At 46.4% G+C, this 14872-nt stretch overlaps 1 long non-coding RNA gene across 2 annotated transcripts; it reads left to right on the forward strand.

The window, feature by feature from the left end:
• The first annotated feature begins 6976 nt into the window (after positions 1-6976).
• LOC106498176 (uncharacterized) lies at positions 6977-14341 on the forward strand. Of its 2 annotated transcripts, XR_010884018.1 has the most exons (4): positions 6977-7054; positions 7227-7294; positions 8248-8327; positions 13621-14341. It is a non-coding gene; the product is annotated as an uncharacterized lncRNA (long non-coding RNA). The 2 variants fall into 2 exon arrangements; XR_001294905.2 differs by lacking the exon at positions 6977-7054 and having other exon boundaries at positions 7122-7294.
• The last annotated feature ends 531 nt before the right edge of the window (positions 14342-14872 follow it).

The raw sequence follows: 14872 nt of genomic DNA on the forward strand, positions 1-14872 counted from the left end.
ATATAGATACATACTCTCTCAGTATGGAGTGGGATTGAACTGTCAGAAAAGTTATTTTTATTAATTCATCCTTCACTCTTTTTCTTCCATGACAACTTGTGGCATGGAAGATACAGATTTAATATCTTTTCAAAGTGGCTTAATAAATGTCTTGGCTTGGGGTTCACTTATAGGACAAGATATGATTTTTAATTTTTTTAATCCCATTTCTTTAAGTGCTTTTAGGAAGACTCAAATTTTCCCTACTTGCGTTATTCTTGCACAGCATCTACATCTACACTTGCAAAATTGTATTCCTGCTTCTTCGATCGGAGTGGGTATGATTTGGCCCTCCTTCACAGTACAAGGGGGAGTTTGAGGCCTTCTCCTCCAGAGTTCCCTATGCTCCACTAGCAGCACTGTCCTCCCAAGGTATAACAAAGTTATTATGCTCCACAGCCCTTCTGGAGGAAGTTTCCACAAGTGGAAAAAACAAACTTACATAAAATACTCCCAACAGGTTTCATAGCCCTTGAAATGCATGCATTTACAGACAATTAAATCTCTCACTAGATCAACTAGATGCAATACAGCCAACATCCGAATGCACAAAAGCAAAAACTATAAGAACCGGAAACCACTGCTGCTCTACTTTAAAACCAGGCTTTTTCTTGTTGACAAAATGCCAAAAAAGCACCTTAGTTTTGGATGTCTTTCCTATCTATCTCCCCAAAATAAAATCTAACCAAAACTTGCTAGTTTTTATGTAAAAAGCACAAACATTATAAAAGCACTATAATTAATACATTTTGACTTTGTCTTTAAAGCACTGCAAATAATGGTTAGTAAGGGTCCTCCTGAGTGTATTATTAAGGTTACATAAATGCTGTTTACTTTGGGTGGTTTTGTTTCTCCCTCTTCAGTTCTTTTCTTAGTAAAATTAACTTTCAAATCCCAATCAATTTCCCTGGCTACCATTAAAATAAATTTAAGATGAAACTCAGAAATAAAAGCCTCCTCCCCCTCCCCAAACATTCACCCTGTAGAGCAAATTATGAAAAACAAGCCATTGACAAAAAGCCGAGCAGATGCTCCCTGCTTGCAGTCCTTCCTCGGCAATGTGAAATAAACCCAACAGATGCCTCTCTTAATTGAGCACATGGATTACATACACACATGCACTCTGTCCTGCTTAAAACAAAACACACACAAAAATCAAACAGGAAAATAGCCAGAGAACTCTTCTCAAAGCCTAGGCAAGCAGGAATGCTAAGACCAAAAAAGACTCAGCTCTTCCTGCTCAAAACAAGACAGGAAACCGTATCTGTAGACAGAAGGGAGTTGAAATCCATTAAAACCCATGGACCTGATTATGTAGCTCCCACGGGGTAAATCAGGTACAACACATGCCTTTGTGTATCCACACAGGAGAGAGGGGGAAAAAAAAAAACCCAAAAACCAAAAACCCAGCATGCATCAGCTCACAAGGAAATCTGTGAATATTTGCTGTAGGCAGTACTACACTATGCAGCTACCAGAATAGATCACAGATCCTACACAGGAGAAACAGGAGTGGTGCCTGCTTCCACACAGGAGATGGAAAGCACATGTGAATCTATGCACGTGTGCACATCCCCAAGTCCTTGCCAAAGAAATTACAAGCAAATTAGCTGAATACATAATATGACCCGGATTTAACCCACATCTTTGGCCAAAAATTTCCTCACCAAGGACTGCTGTGCACTGTCTGTTCACCAGCCTGTCTCCCCAGTGAGTGCATCTCAGAGCCACAGCATAAACTCCCTGAGAAGAGCTCTGAGCTCCTTCAGAGTCGTAAGGGCTCGCCTGAATTTCAAACATTCCCCATGACAACCACAGGTGATGCCAGGACTGTAAGTGCACCAGTAAACTAATTTAGCTTGCCTGATGCATGTGGATAATGCCTTGTCATTAAAAAAACTTGTAGAGTCTAAGACTCAGTTGTGGACTGGGACTAACTTCTGTTAGTGTATTTTGCAGCCAGCTATGGCAAGGTTACAGATTTGGCTAAAGGGCTGCACCTAAACTTGCCTTTCAGTTTTAAAAGACTGCACAGATCAATTTGCGTAAAAACAATCTAACTTAACAACAATTACAAGAATGGGCTCCTGATCCCGCAAACCTCTTTCATGTTTTGTCTTATTAGAACTCAATAGAAACTATTTCACAGCCACAGAGAGCCCTTCATTCTAAGCAAATTCAAAGCAGGACTGACTGAGAGGGGACCCACTCAGGGCAGCACTTGGCTTACATTGTTCCAGTTTCAGGATCCAGACCTTCATCATTTACCTCTTAAACGGTCTGCTTATTAGGGGAAACAGATGCTGGCATATACCCATAACTATAGCACCCACTGGTGCTGAGACAACATGCAGCAGGACTGCGTTTATTCAGACACATCACAGGGCACGGAATTCAGTTAGATAGGTGTAGAAGAGGGATGCTCGTAAAAATTATCCCTGATTCAAAACATGCCTTAAATGGGATAAAATGCAAAATGTCTGGACAACACAGTACTTCACCAGCAGCAGCACTCAGCCTTCAAGGAGCTGTTGAGATAGATTAAGTTAGCTTGTGCAATTGCAACCATCTAATAGATGAAACCATCTCTGTAAAAATACATTGTATATACTTTGGTTACTCCTCAGTCTTTTTTTATTAGCTCATGCTAAAATGAGGAAGGCATAGCAAGCCACTAACACCTGTGCTACAGTGGCTTAAGCAACAGTTATGCATCTATGTTTGGCTGTCATCCTTCTTCCCTTATCTCACATACCTGATCCATAAATACATATTGATTTTACACAGGAGATAAGACGCTCCCAGCGTACTAGAGCAGGCAGGAGAGCGAGAGTCACAATTCAAACTCCAGTTGTGGAGATGTGACATAACTCAGTGGCCCTCTGCCATGCTTCACTATTTTCATAACTTCAATTTTACAGCCTATCTGGAGAGTCAACATCAAGATATTTCCCCCCCCCACCCCAGCGTCTCTGTTTCAGTTTTGCTAACTCAGCTCCCAGAGCTTGCTGGTAGTGACCTGATATTCTGATAGCTGGTGACGCCCAAAGCAGTGAGATTTCTCCCTGATCACTCTCCTGCCTGCTCTAATCCTGCCCACTCTGCTTTCAAACCTTGTCTGGACAGCACTGTGAGTCAGCTCCATAAAACTACCCTTTCTCTTTCTCCTCCCTCTGCTGTTCTTACCACCCCTGTCACCCTCGCTCCTTTGCCTGTATGCAGCTGTGTGGTATATTTCTGCAGCTCTGAGGTCCATCACGCTGCAGTTAGCACTGGACTCTTGTCCGATTTACTGTGTAAAGCACTGCATATAGAGCAATAATTCCAGGTGCTAGATCCATGCACAGCGTTCAATGCACAGCGTTCAATTCAGGGGACCAGCATGTCCTTTCTCCCCTTCCCTTTTACACCTTGATAGCAAACTGTCACCCCCTCCCTCTACAGATAGCTCAGCCCTCTCCTCCAATTTGCCATTCAGCTCTTGTGAGATGCAAAGGGGAACAGAGACAGAAAGTCTATGTGCTTACAAGGCTCATTCAGTAATAACTCACACCCAGAAGTCTTCACTGCCTTCCAGCAACCAGCCTTGCAATTCCCAGCGGGACTCAGTGGTGACAGGCTTTGTGCGGGCTCTCCAAGCTGTGGGAGTGCACCCCCAGGCAGGAAGAATTAAAAATAAATTTTAAAAGTGCAGGGAGCGAAGTGGGCTGAAAAATAATTCCTGCTTCCTGAGTCTCCATCTCATTGTCCTCCTCTCCGACTGGGTCACGCAGGGCTCCTGACTAACATGTCAGCAATGTTTGCAGTCTGAGAGTGGAACCAGAGATAGAAGGCAATAGAGTGGTCCACACCTGGAGATAACATAACCCTGGATGTTATGTGACCTGCACAGCACACATGATCCCTGGATGGCTTTATCTAGCCAAATGCACCAGGCCTAATAGTTTCGCATTATCGCATGCACTTGCTTGCTGTAGCTCTATTGGCTTCACCAGAGCTGAACCCATTTATCCTGCTCTGCTGTCCCAAGAGCTGTTACCCTCATATATTGCAGCCAAGCAGCTAAAGGTCCTCTTTTTGCCTCAGCCAATATCCTGCCAGTTCTCAGGCAATATCTATTTTCAAGCTTAGCTAGGAAGTCTGTTCATGCCAAATCCATTGAGCCAGCATGCTATGGGGACTGATTCTCCTTTCCGGTGACAGCTTCCTCCTGCCTACCTGGAAGGGCAGACAGGGAGAGACAGGAGAAGACACCTGAGCCTCCTTCCACTGGAGACAATAGGCAAATCTCCTGGCTGCTTGCTTGCGTGGAGAAGATGGGTTCTGGCTCAGAAAGAGCAGAGTCACCATCTTTGGGGCAGAAAGCAACAGGAGCGGCTTTCTCCCTGCTGACACAAACCATGTGAGCATCCACTCTTCTTGGTTGCTTTGGGCAGAAGTGGAAAAAGCCCAGCAAAGGCCTTATAAATGCTTAGCAAGGGCCTATCACCCTTGGTTTGTAGATGAAGGTTTGTCAATTCAGCTGATAAACCCTCCCCAAACAGCTGTCTCTTCCGTATACTCTGTAACACATGGTTAGCGATGGAGCTGCCTGTAACTTTGGTACATAACTACCATAGGAGGGCTAAATCCTACTCAATTTCCTCCGAGAGCATCCGGTCTTTCCTTCCACCAGCCAAGAGGGGGACAGTGCTCAGGTTCCCATCTATCCCTGGCCGCTGACCCATCCTGCAGGCTGCTCTGCTCAAGCAAACTGTGCTCTGGATGAGGCCCAGATCATTCACTCCCAGGAAGAGTCCCAAGGTGCAGAACAGCACCTTGTTCACGGTCATGTTTTGCAAATATACAGATAACTGAGGAAAACATGCAGTTTGAGGAGTGGCTGTTTGGGGATGGCATCTTTTATCTGTGCTTTATGATGTATTTGTTGAGTTGTTGCTGGTTTTACTAAGGTTTTATTGATTACATTTTTAACTAACTGCCTAGAAGGTCACAGAAGCACCATGTTTGTTTTCATAAACTGAATTAAACCAACTCATATTTAACATCCAAACAAATTTGTTGAGAATTAGGTTTATGGCTAGAGCAGCTGTTACTAGCCAGAACAGGACCTGACCATTCCTGGCACTGTGCAAAAGCTCTGATGATCCCTGTGCCTGGACATGCAGTTCCCACAACATGTATGCAAGCAGGGTTGCTGCAATCAAATTTCTGGTGCAAATGCGAATCACTGTGTATTTGAAATTTATTTTCTATTAACACTGTTTGATATTTGCCTTACATTTTCTGCTTTGGCAGAAAGTGCCAAAGTATTGCCAAGGCATTTTTGTTCCTGCCCATAAACTTGTTCTCTGGAAGACTGTCAGCAAAGAAACACAAGAGAATCTGAACAAAATGTAATATGAAAAAAACAGAATAAAAGTGTGATAATTATGAAAGATATGACCTGGCTCTAATCACCCCTCTCAATTCAGCCCACCAGCTCCCCATGCTGGCTTTGCTTCTTCATTAATAACTCCTCCTACTCTCATGTCTCCTTATTCCACAAAGGCTCTTTTCTTCCTTCAGACCTGCTCCCTTCATGAAGATGGTTACACTGATTTTCACTCTGTTAATGGTATTTGTTTTGTCATAAGTTGTTTAGGAGGAGTTTTTTGAAGTTCTCCAAAACTCTGAATACAATTATAATACAGGGAAAAATTCCCAGAAACAGAGTTCACTTACACTGCAGGAATAGGTGGAAATGTCCATGTATTTGTAATTATGAAAAGCACCTTTTCATTGAGACAGTTAGCATGGTTAAGAAGACCTTCTGTCAGACACGTTTTGTGCACATGGAGAGGAAGAATTTCTCAGCAGTCCTGGCAGTTGTTCCACAATCTGCTCTCAATTATTGTCAGTAAATGCAGATTAATTTGGAGCAGGATTCATCTTACCTCACTTTAGGCATCCAAATGTGAAGCGTCTAGTTCAGGCCAACCATGCAGCATTTATCTGCGGTTCCCGGAGAAAGACAGACACTTCCAGCTTCCCCCCCTGAAAAAGGCATCGGAAATAACTGGGAATGAACTGCTTTCTGGAGGCTGACCCTTGAAAGAGCCTGTACCATTAACTAAAACCTGACAACTAACTTTAAGACAGGTCAGATAGTGCGAGGTGCATCCTTACCCATGGATTTTCATGGGAACTTTGGCAACTGAGCACATAGTTTTCCTCTGTACTGAGCAGGAACTGGGCACTTACCCCCATGTGTGTTTTTGAGAACTGGCCTTTTAATGACTATATAGTCCACTTTCCTCAAATGTAAGATGGCGTTAATAATGTTCACGGGACTCAGAAGGAGCTTGTGAGGGTTCATTCATATCTTTCAGATTCTTTGGGAAAAGATGCTACAGAAGCACAAATAATTATTTACTATTCTCATCTGATTGTTTAAATAACAGCGCAATGCAAACAGCATCTGGGAAAGCAAAACAGCTGCATTCAAATGCACGGAGACAGAAACTGTTGCCGCCTCCTTTCCTCACGCCGGAAGAGACTTTCTCCAGCGCGGAGCCAGGCCCCTCCTCGTGCTGCAGCCCCGCTTCCTGCTGCTGCCTCCTGGCATCATTTCCTGCTTCCTGCCCGAGCACAGCCTCGCCAGCTGCTTTTCCTCAGGCGTTTGACCAGCTCCCCCCCCGCCTCGTCCTTCCGAACAGAAATGCCGCGGGCAGGCTGCGAGCGCGACCCGGCGCCCGAGGCGGGGCCACGCGGGCTCCCCGCGCCCCGGCGCGGCGGGCGGGCGGCAGGGGGCGCCCCCGCAGCGCGCGGCGGAGCGGGGCGGGGCGGGGCGGAGCGGGGCGGGGCGGGGCGGGGCGGAGCGCGGCGGGGCGGGGCGGAGCGCGGCGCGGCGCGGCGGGGCGGAGCGGGGCGCGGCGGGGCGGGGCCGCGCTCCTCCCGCCCGGCGGGGACCGGCGCTGCGGCACCCGGGGGGGACCGCTGCCGGGGTTTCCCAGCCGCAGTGCTGAAGGTGCAGGTGGGGGCTGGCTCCTCCTCCGGGGACAAAAAACGGATTTGGGCACCACTGTTTTCATCAAGTATTCCCCCCCCCCCAAGAAAACCTATGGCTTTGCAATCTGGCTTTTTCGCTTTTGTCCACTTCTTATGGAAAAAGATTACATTTTTTCCCCTGTTCATGTTTTGCTCAGGACAGAGGACAGATGCCGAGAGGGAGAAGGCGACCACAGCTGCATAACCAAAACTGAGTCAAGAGGAGGTGAGAGGGATAGGGAAGAAGGGAGACAGGTCAAAAAGGCTGGAAAAGGGCCTGAAAGAGCCAGGAATACAGCTTCCTGCACCGAGTGCAACCAGGGCACAGCTCCCTTCAGTATCTACAGGGCTACAGCCAAGTACGTTGCACGGCTCTTGTCCCAGTGCCTTCCTGAATCAGGGCCTACAGGCTGCGTCCACCTCCCTCAGCTTAGCTACATGGGGATGGTGAGGGTCCTTTTGCCCTCGGTGTGAAGCACAGTCCTCTCCCTCCAAAGGCACCAGATAATGCTGGGACTGCAAAAGGAGCAGTCTGCCCTGGAGGGACACTGAATCTTTCCTGGATCTTCAGGTCTGCACCCCTTACCCTGCCCATTTTGGCTTTCATTCTGATTCTAATGGAGCTAATCTTACAGGGCCTTTAAAGTGAGAGAGAAAGAAAACACTGTGTGGATAACCCCCAGTATTTTATGGTGAGGAAGTACAAGAAAGCAACACTCCCTGAAATGTATCTGAATCAGCTGGACATAGCAGGCAGTAATCTGAGGGATTCATAGGGCTCATCCCACCTGATATCCTATAGGTCATGGGGCTTTCCATTTACTCAGCAGCCTTGTACTGAGCTGGCTAAAGCACATATTGCAGGAGAGCACATTAAGGCAGCAAAGCACAGAGGATTAATGTGGTCCCCGGTAGCTAGTCTCAGTAGCTTATCACCCAACGGTACAAATGTTTTGACTGTCTTAGCTGAATTTTTCTTATTTCAGCATCCAGCTACTTCTCCTGGTTGTGGCTTCCTCCACTATGTTTAGGACCTTTAAGCATGTGGTGTTTTCTCCCTGTACCTGTAATCAAATCGTGTCCCGAGTTCTGTATCAGTAGCTGAACCAGCAGGGCCCTTTCAGTCTCTCCCTGAACATCTGAAGTCATTTCTGTGGCTCTTTTCTCCACCCTCTCCAGGTTTTTCAGCATCTTCTTTTGCATCAAGACCTGAAGACCCCACAGAGTATTCTTGTATCTGGCTTTTCAGTGCCACAGAGGTAAGAACACCTTCCTCCTCCTCCTCATTACATCCTTGTTTATGCACCTGAGGACTGCCTGGACCCCAGAAGAGGTCCCTTTCCCAGGCCACTGGGTGACTGCTGTATTCTTGCCAATCGCTTGATGACGTCTCCAAAGTCCTGGCAGGACTTTGAGATCTCTCACAGACAGGGAGGAGTCTGCAGGCTGGTAGAAAGCAAACACTCTGCAGTTCTGATTTTTAAGGCACTGGGGAACAGGGACACACAGGAAAATAATCTGACTTTAACACCAGTTCATACTAAAACACCCAGGAGATTTCTAGGAACTATTATGTAACTCCAGTCTGTGCCTTTACCTGCTCTCCTGTGGTCACAGGTCACACCAGCAGCAATGACATGCTAGATTAAGCGAATCCTCTTTATGGTACAGTACCTAGTTCAGGGCCTGACCCAGCTAATATATATTAGTGGTTTCTTACCGTGTGTCGGGTCACCACCTTTCAAATATGAAAAAATAAATAAATAGCTACTGCAGATGAATGCCAGAGGCTGGTGCCCAGATCAGCCTGCACAAATGCAGTTTCCGCAGCAGCTGTGAAACAACCTGCTTTGGAGGCCAGCAGCCAGCCCCATGGCTGCCTTTGCTATGTGTGGGGCAGATCCTGCCACCTTCCCTAGGTTAAGTAGCCCTCTCATAGGGAAGAGGAAGAAGAACAGGCCTATTCAGGCCGTTCCACAGTGAGTACTCTGCCACGGAGGAGGCACCTGAAGCACTAGAAGGCCTGCGTCCTATGTTTTCAAAGTGCTCTGAGTCACTTGGGAGGAAAATGCTATCTAAAGCCCATTCTGTAGGGTAGGTTTGTGTCCTACCCAGTGACTCATTTCACAGGCCAGTTTGGACATTCCATCAATGCTACTGCATTTTCATTTCTTGTGGTTTGCAGTGATTTCTTTTTAAGTCCTTTGGCATAAGTGCCTTATAAGTAGAAAATCATGTGGTATTTACTGCCAATAATTATTAGCCTTAAGTTTCCTGTTTATAAAAATGCATTAATAAAGAAGGCAAACTGTATACTGCTAGTCAGAGATGGTGTTTTGAGTGACCACAGTGAAGGGTGAGCCACACATGAAGCAGAGCATGAATCAGGAGAGGATCTGGCAGGGAATATCAGAGAGATGCTCTAACAGTGTGGTTTGGAAAAGAATGTTACGGGATGGCAATGGAAGTGGGAGGCTGAGAGACACAGTGCTTCTGCTTCTGCAACTTCATGTCTGCATTTGCTGGCTCAGTACAAACATATCTGTAACTGTTCCTTGCATATTGATTGGCAGAAAGGGCACATAGGGCACGAGCGAGCTTGGTGCTGTCAAAGCTTAAGGTTCTACAAGGCCATATGGATCTCACATCAGAGACCTCTGAACAGTTCTGTGGCCAGAGCCAGATCCAATTTATGCTTAGCAGCATGCCAATTTGTTGGTGAGCTGGCACTTAATTTCCTCCTGCGTCACCTACAGCAGGCAAAAAAAAGTGTGCCTCTGCTCCTTCACCTTTTGTGAGCCTCGTCTGTTTAGACTGTAAACTACTCGAGGAAGGAACCGTCTCTTGCTATGGCTTTGACAGTATTTGGGTGCTTCTGAGACACAGCACAGGAAGGACCCTGAGCATTCTGAACTGCAGAAAAAAAGCAATCAAAGTGGCAATAATTGGTCTACAGCAAAAAGTGAAAGCTTATTTTCCTAGCTGACCCTAAATGAACATGACGTGCATGCTTTTAACTAGCTGTTTTCTTAATAAAACATCTGCAAATAAGACCGTACTACTGTTAGTGGCCCCACTACAGTATAAATCCTCATGGCTATTCCATTTGAGCCTGTTGCTGTCAGAAGTGTGAGCAGGGAATAGCAGCAGGGCATTACCTGTGCATCAACTTTACTGCAGACTGTCCCACCACAAGTAACTATGTAGTGTGTTGCCAGAAACAGGCGGGAGAGGAACAGATCATAGCATGCAATTCCAACCTGGCAGCATGTGGGAGTGGGTGAGAGCTCTGGTGTTGAAGGAGCTCTTCATCATACACCAGCTATCACACTCATATTTTATCTTTGGAAAGCCAAGTATGTTTATCTGTGCTGGAGGGCAGAGAGAGGGGTGGGAAAGGAGAGGAAGTATTTTCACCACTTCCATAAGCTCCCACACACACCCACAGTCTTGCAGTCCCTCAGGAGCCAGAAAAACAGTGTCTCCGACCAACAGTGTAGAGCCGGTAGAAGTCAGTAGAGTAGTCACAGCCTGAGACTAGAGCTCTGACATGGCAAAGGCTCAGGTAGGTGGCAGAGTATGTCTGTCACAAGAGGCACCATAACTGAGTAGAGCTGTGGGGCCTCTTGTAACTGAAGACACAGCAGTGCTCTGGCAATGTGCGTTCTGGCTGATGGGGAATAGAGCCACGCTGCCGCATGGCCGCAGGGCATGTAAGTAAGTTTTGTGATCGCAGGGCTAGCTTACTAATATTGGGAGTACAGATGTACTATGGTGTAATCATAGGTAGAAGATCTCTGGACAAAGTACTGCTTTACAAAGTTAGAAGGTTTTGCACAGCTCTGGGACTACAGAGGCAAGGTCACAAGGAATGATGTAAATAAGTCTGTATTGCCACAGGGAATGCCCTGAGATGTTGCAAAGTGCTGTCTGCAAGGACACTTGCCAGGTCTGCTGGTTGTAGTCATGGAAAGAGGGTGCGCGGCCTTGGGACCCGTGCTACGGTATAGCCACGGTGCAAGTACAGACCCCGGAACAGAGGGGAGGCAACTTGGGCATTTTCAGTGGGACCTAAAGCCAACACTCCTCCGAATCTGTAAAAGATGGAACAAACTCTCCTCCTTCAGAAACCCACAGAGACAACCTCTGCCCAGATCACATCAGGTATTGGGGAATTTATAGCCCTAGGCATTCAGTGACTTAGTGCCTTGTGGCTCCATGAGGCATTCAAGGCACAACTGTGCACCCACACAGGATACCACAGGAGAGAAACCTCTTTTAGATCCTCAGAGATCAGCATTTGCCCAGAAGAACGGTGGATGCCATCCTTCATCACTTTCTAACCTAGTTGTTCATTTCCATGAACACTACCTCCATTTTAATCCCATTAGTCCAGCTGCCCCGCTGATGTCCTGTGGTGGTTAATTCCACGGGGCTGTTGTTGCCAGATTAAAGGAAACCCTTCTTCATGCAGGCATGGCTGCCTCGAGGCGGCTGAATAGCTCTAGGTCTCACATTCTAGAGCTGGATGACTAGGTCACAAACACCTTTGCATTAACCTGTGCAGTATTTGATACACACATCTTGTGTCTTCCTCTTGCTCTCTGCTTTCTTATGGTATAAAAAAGCGTTGCTGAACAGTTCCAGCATCTATTTTCCTATAACCTGGATGGAGTGCACTCTGGAGTACAAAGAAAGCTTGTGCTATTAGTACAAAGAGCAACTGCTCAAGAGATCTGAAGCTCATTTTTGGTCTCTCAGCCAGCTTTCATATGAAAGCATCTCTCATACGAGGAGAGGCTGAGAGCGCTGGGACTGTTTAGCCTGGAGAGATACCCTCGGTGGGTATCTTATCAATGTTTATAAATATCTGCTGGGAGAGCATAAAGAGGACAGGGCCAGACTCTTCTCAGTGATGCCCAGCGACAGGACAAGAGGCAATTGGCACAGAGTGAAATGCTGGAAATTCCATCTGAACATAAGAAAACACTTCTTCAGCGTGAGAGTGGTTGAACACTGGAACAGGTTGCCCAGAGAGGTTGTGGAATTTCCATTCCTGGAGATACTCAAAACCCGATTGGACACGGCCCTGAGCAACCTGCTGTAGCTGATGCTGCTTGAGCAGGGAGGCTGTACCAGGCAATCTCCAGAGGTCCCTTCCAACCTCAACTATTCTGTGATTCATACTGGTTTAATTACACTGACTCCGCCAGTGTTACATGGGTGTAAATCAGGATCACAGGAATTCAGAGGGAGACATCTAGTCCCTCTCTCTTTTCCCAGCTCCTGCTGTTCAGGCTCTACAGCTATTCTGTGTGAAATTCACTCCCTTTCTCCATCCCTCAGATTCTCTGTCGGGTATTGTTATCCACTACAGATTGCACCAGGTTTTTGTACAGTGCTTTGAGATCCTCTGTCAGTGGAGACTGTGTTATTGTCAAATGCAAGCACCTCTCTGTTTTCTGTTACGCCCTCCACCTTGCTGTCATTGTCGCATTGCAGGACATGCCTGAGTTAATGGTACAGTTACTATACTGATGCAAGCTGAAGGCAGCGCTAAAGAGCCTCCTTTTGTCTACAAGCAGACTGATAGAGCTGATTCCTTTACGGCTGTGTTACCTCACCCTGGCACTGTGGAACCTGTGGGAATTCCAGTTCCCCCAGTCTGAGCTGAAAAACATCTATGTCCTATCCTCGCTGAAGGAATAGAAGAATTAAGAGAAAATAAGGAGGGTCAGTCTTTACCTCGTAGTCCATGGGGTTCAAAAGATTTCAGGGTGGGTTCATTTTTTTTACCCTTAACCCCCACCCCATCTCAATGAAAAGATTTGCGATCCTCCACATGTAACAGAGAGACATCTACACAAAGAAGACAAGAGTTGGGCCATGTAGGACTGTTCCCATGCATAGTCATTTATAGTTACCTGGCAAGTGGGAGAAACACACATTTCCCATCTGTGACAACCTTCTTTAGGAAAAGATGAAGCTATGCTTTCACCAACATCTTGCCTTGGGGCAGCGGAGGCTTCTCAGTGGATGGGAGAGAACATTTTAGTGCTGTTAAACAATCACACAACAGTCTCTTCAATAAGTCTGTGAGAAATTCACCTTTCAGCTCATAATTAAGTGTGTTATAGCTGTATTAACGATGTACAATGGGATTTCCATCAGGCCATCATCACTGCCACAGGACTCATGCTCTCTGAATTGTTACAAATGCCATACTGAAGCACTAAGTTCTCCTGCATGGAGAAGCACTAAGGTCTCCTACTAGAATTCTTCAAGCACAAGTCACTGCTCTGTACAGAATCAGCCTTCTAATAATCAGCTAAAACAATTCAGCTGTAGTAGAGGAAGTTTTCATGGTAAGGGGAGACACCGTCTTTCTCAGCTATGACTTCCTTTAGCCAGTGCACTAAATGGTAACAAGGCTGGAGCAAGTAAAATAGATGAGATCTGCAGCAGAGATGCCTTTTTTTTTTTTTTTTTTTTTTTTTTTTTTTTCTTCAAGATGACTACCTCATTGTGCCTTGTTTCCTCTTCATATTCCAGGTCAGCAGCTGCGGTCAAGATTGAGAAGGACTGTAAAGGATGAAAAATGCAACCTCATGCTCTTTGGACCACAGAGGAGCTCACTTTTGATCTCTTTAAAACCTACACGCTCATGCTCTCTTACAGAAAAATTCCTACTAGCGGAGGATGACACTCCTGCCAGATTCTGAATGTCATCATATGGAGATCTGCTCCTACACAGAAGGGCGCAGAAAAGATGATGTGCTAATGAGCTACTTTCTTATCCCTGCTGTCAGTTCAGTGACTCTCCCTCCTCCTCTTCCCTTTCCCTGAATTGCTAATGTAATCGCTCTCCGGCAGCACTGCAAAGAGCTCAGTCCATCTGCAACCCTGGAATCCCTCCAGAGGGCAAAGTCTTGGCTTTGTGTTTCAAATTATCTTGTCTTTTCTCTAGAGAAGGAAGGAAATACCAACCAGGGCATTGATGCAGCCAGACTGAGCAATTGGAACCAGTCCAGCATCCTTTTGCCTTCGGACTACCCAGGCTGTCCTCCTGCCAGCACTCAGCAGGCCAATGCAAGCCTGTTGCCACCATGTCACTAATACTGTTATTCTGCTTGGCATTGACTTGTGTCTCTGGGCCTGCCACCCCCCATGCCTTTCTTTGCCCACTGTAGTAGCTAGCAGCCAGCAAGCAATACAATATCTAATAAATTAAGCATGGGATATCCCTTCTCTATCTCCCATGTTCCACAAGGAACATTGCAGTTTCTTCATTATCTCTCCATTATTAAACACCTTTGGTACATCTTCTGGGACATATATATATTAAGTACACTGACATCTTCAAAATAAGAACAGTGCTCTCTCTTGAAAAGTTCACTTGGAGCTTTACTTCTAGAACAGGGCATATATGCAGCCTGAGGAAATGGGTGGTTTAGTGGGACCTGGCATATAACAGCCATGTTTTTTCCTCCTCCCAACCCTGCCAGTGTAAGTGAAGGTCTAAGCAGTAGGAGAAGTGAACCTAAATAGCTCGTGACCTCCTGTTCCCTTCTAATGCAGCAGACAGGAAGGAAGGCAGGTGCTGGAGGTAAGCCTTCAGCCCTTGTGTGCATGTGGCCTGGGCCCAGGCAAATAGGGTTCTCTGACCTCACTGACACCATTTCCCACTGTAAACTTGGGCAAACCACTTTCCCTCCGCCTCTCCTCCCAGGTGTAAAGTGGGGCTAATACTTATTCATCTGCCTCTGAGACAGATCGTTAGACTCAATTAGCCAGCCTAAGAAGA

This window comes from Apteryx mantelli, chromosome 4 (genome assembly GCF_036417845.1).
Source record: "Apteryx mantelli isolate bAptMan1 chromosome 4, bAptMan1.hap1, whole genome shotgun sequence".
NCBI classification, from domain to species: Eukaryota; Metazoa; Chordata; class Aves; order Apterygiformes; family Apterygidae; genus Apteryx; species Apteryx mantelli.